The following is a 4,157-nucleotide window of genomic DNA, read 5'->3' on the forward strand; positions in this document are numbered from 1 at the left end:
CATGGCGACGTCCCGGCCCCTCCCCCCCACCACACCCACACACGCGTCACCGCAATAACCCGCCTCCCTGCTTTGATTTTATTTCTAATTGTAACGCGGTGAAGCTCCGGACAAAATAAAGCCGCGCCGGATTCACGACTGCGATCACATTTTATGTTTTTTTTTTAACTGTCTGGACTTCGCCCGTCGCTTCGGAGGCTCCGCTGCCGCGGCAACCGCGCCGGAAGTGAGTGGTAGTGCCCGCTGGGTGACATCACGTTCCGAGCGCCCGTTGCTAGGGGGTGAGGGGGCTAGCCTCCACGCTTCCGGCGCACCACTGATGACGACACGAGGTCCTTTGGTTCAGGATCTGTTGTTGTTGTCACGTGTGCTGAGGTACAGTCCACTCCTTTGCCCTGCCTGCCATCCATCCATGCAGATCAGATCAGATCAGATACACCCCTATTATCAGATATACCCCGCATCAGATATACATATACAATCAGAAGCTCGTAAGTTCTAGGCGCAGAATTAGGATATTTGGCTCGACCCAGAAGAAGCGTCGCCTATCCACGTTCTCCTGAGATGCTGCCTGACCCGCTGAGCTACTCCAGCACTCTGTGAAACGCCACCTATCCATGTTCTCCACAGATGCTGCCTGACCCGCTGAGTTACACCAGCACTTTGTAAAACGTCACTTATCCACATTCTCCACAGATGCTGCCTAACCCGCTGAGCTACTCCAGCACTTTGTGAAACGTCACCTATCCATGTTCTCCAGAGATGCTGCCTGACCCGCTGAGCTACTCCAGCACTTTGTGAAACGCCACCTATCCATGGTCTCCAGATACGGTTGCCAACTGACCCGTATTAGCCCGTATTTTGGGCTAAATTGGTTTGTCCCGTACGGGACCGCCCTTGTTCCGTATTAGGCTGGGACGGCGCCGAAGGCCGGGGCGGCGTTGTAGGTCCGGGGCCTGGGCGCTGCGTCACGAACGTTGCGTAGCAACCCGCCTCCCAGCCCGGGCGGCCACCATTGGTGGAGCGGGAGCACGTAGCCGCTGGCTGGGTGAGGTCACGTGGGGCGCGGGGTGGTGACGTCACCTTTTCCCTCATTTAGTGAGATAGTTGGCACCCCAAGTCGTTAGAGACAATTTCCTCGGTCGAGTCAAGTAGAGACGTCGGTGTACCTTCTTGGCTGTCACCAATGAGGTTGATTGATATCCAGGAGCAGCACAGTGGCACAGCGGTAGAGTTGCTGCCTACTGCACTGAAGACGTCTAATTAAGGTTTTAACTAACTAACTAAGGACGCTGTCTGTACGGAGTGACCACATGGGTTTTCTCCGGGTGCTCCAGTTTCCTCCTACACTCCAAAGATGTGCAGGTTAGTAGTTTAATTGGCTTCGGTAGAATAGTAAATTGTCCCTGGTGTCTAGCAGAGTGCTCATGTATGACAATAGACAATAGACAATAGGTGCAGGAGGAGGCCATTCGGCCCTTCGAGCCAGCACCGCCATTCAATGTGATCATGGCTGATCATTCTCAATCAGTACCCCATTCCTGCCTTCTCCCCATACCCCCTGACTCCGCTATCCTTAAGCGCTCGATCTAGCTCTCTCTTGAATGCATTCAGGGAATTGGCCTGCACTGCCTTCTGAGGCAGAGAATTCCACAGATTCACAATTCTCTGACTGAAATTTTTTTTCCTCATCTCCGTTCTAAATGGCCTACCCCTTACTCTTAAACTGTGGCCCCTGGTTCTGGACTCCCCCAACATTGGGAACATGTTTCCTGCCTCTAATGTGACCAATCCCTCAATAATCCAGTCTTTCAACATATGACAGTCCCGCCATTCCGGGAATTAACCTAGTGAACCTACGCTGCACGCCCTCAATAGCAAGAATATCCTTCAAACTTGGAGACCAAAACTGTACACAGGTGCGGTCTCACTAGGGCCCTGTACAACTGCAGAAGGACCTCTTTGCTCCTATACTCAACTCCTCTTGTTATGAAGGCCAACATTCCATTGGCTTTCTTCACTGCCTGCTGTACCTGCATGCTTCCTTTCAGTGACTGATGCACTAGGACACCCAGATCTCGTCGTATGTCCCCTTTTCCTAACTTGACATCATTCAGATAATAATCTGCCTTCCTATTCTTACAACCAAAGTGGACAACCTCAGTTATCCACATTAAACTGCATCTGCCGTGCATCCGCCCACTCACACAACCTGTGGGGTGATTGCCGGGTCTGTTTCCGCGCTGTATCTCTAAAATCTAAAGACGGATGATGGGAAGGTGCAGGTGATAAGTCATAGGAGCAGAATTATGAATGATACTTTATTGTCACGTAACAAGTCGCAGTGATATTCTTTGTTTTGCATACTCAAGGTATGCAAAGAGCTGTCACATAAAGGGCGCCGACAAAGTTACAAAGTATCCCGCGCCAGGTCCATCTTTGTTTGGCCTTCTCGCCACCCCTTGACCCCACCCTCACAGCAGTTCTCCAACGCCGGGTCCTCCTTAAGGATAGCGGAGTCAGGGGTTATGGGGAGAAGGCAGGAACGGGGTACTGATTGAGAATGATCAGCCATGATCACATTGAATGGTGGTGCTGGCTCGAAGGGCTGAATGGCCTAATCCTGCACCTATTGTCTATTGTCCTTTGTTCTCAGTGGATCGAGAATTTGGCCAATCAGCCCATCGAGTCTGCTCCACCATTTGACCATGCTGATCTATCTTTCCCTCTCAACTCCATTCTCCTGACTCCATCCTCCCCCCTCTCCTCGTGACCTCTTGAGACACTTTGCAGCATCTGTCCTTGTTCACAAGTCATTGAAATAGGAAGTTGGAATAGAAACGTAGAAAACATAGAAAATAGGTGCAGAGTAGGCCATTCGGCCCTTCCGTGGCGATGGAGCAGGTCCTGGAGTGAGTTAGGCTGGGTGCACGTTAGATTTTCTTGATTAATACAGGTGTCAGAGGTTATGGGGAGAAGGCAGGAGAATGGGGTTAGGAGGGAGAGATAGATGAGCCATGATTGAATGGCAGAGTAGACTTGTTGGGCCCGAATGGCCTAATTCTACTCCTATCACTTATGATCCCATGGGCAACACAGTGATCAAATGTTAGACATTGTCAGGGGCACCAGGTAGAACCCTTCCCCTTCATCTCTCTTCCATACAGGTGGCACCAACAATGGCTTGCCTCGCCAACGGGCTGTCTCGTCTTTTTCTTTCTTGGTGTTTTTATTTTGTTGCAAAATGTATGTTTTAGTGTACTTTTAGTTTTGTATTGTGTGGGGGGTTGGGGGAAACTTTTTAAAACTCTTTCCTCGACGAAGATGTAACTTTTGCGGCCGCGGGACTTTCCATCGCCCGGTGCGGCTCGGCCGCGGGGCCTTCCATCGCCTGGCGCGGCTCGGCCGCGGGACTTTCCATCGCCTGGCGCGGCTCGGTCGCGGGACTTTCCATCTCCTCGGCAGAAGTCAAACTGGGAGAAGCATGGGGGAAGAGAGAAGAATTTTTTTTGCCTTCCATCACAGCGAAGGGTGTCTGGAGGAGTCACTGTGATGGATGTTTGTGTTAAAATTGTGTGTCTTGTGTCTTTTACTTTGTACTGTTGTGGCTGCGTGGGAAAGGATTTTCGTTCAATTCATTTTGAATGACAATAAAGGTAATTCAGATTCAGATTCAGATTTCTGTGTCGTATCTCCGTCCACACTGTGGCCGAACATCGTGGAGCTGGCGGCCTCTTGCTGGAGACCGACTTTGGGATCGCCCACCATTTGGGAGCCCGCGGACTTTCCATCGTGGAGCTTGCGATCCCTTTGTCAGGGACCGACTTCGGGAGCTCCAAACGTGGGAGCCTGCAGACTTTAACATCGTGGAGCTCGTGGTGCCCTGGTTAGGGACCGACTTCGGGAGCTCCAAACCACAGGAGCTTCGACCGCCCCGACGCGGGAGCTTCGATCGCCCCGACTGCGAATGGTTCGACTCCCCCGACCGCGAGAGAAAAAGGAGGAAAGAAGATACGAATTTATTGCCTTCCAGCACAGTGAGGAATGTGGGGATATTTATGTCAAATGTTATGTAGTTGTGTGTGTTGTTGCTTTGTTGGTATGACTGTGTGGCAAATCAAATTCCTCGCATGTGGCAAAACATACTTGGCTAATAA

General features: G+C 51.2%; 1 protein-coding gene across 1 annotated transcript in view; it reads left to right on the top strand.

Moving 5' to 3' along the window:
• LOC144598330 (protein O-GlcNAcase-like) overlaps nucleotides 1–4,157 on the top strand; it is a 57,799-nt gene that overhangs the window by 2,824 nt on the left and 50,818 nt on the right. The window lies entirely within an intron of this gene.

Source organism: Rhinoraja longicauda, chromosome 1, assembly GCF_053455715.1.
Source record: "Rhinoraja longicauda isolate Sanriku21f chromosome 1, sRhiLon1.1, whole genome shotgun sequence".
Taxonomy (NCBI): domain Eukaryota; kingdom Metazoa; phylum Chordata; class Chondrichthyes; order Rajiformes; family Arhynchobatidae; genus Rhinoraja; species Rhinoraja longicauda.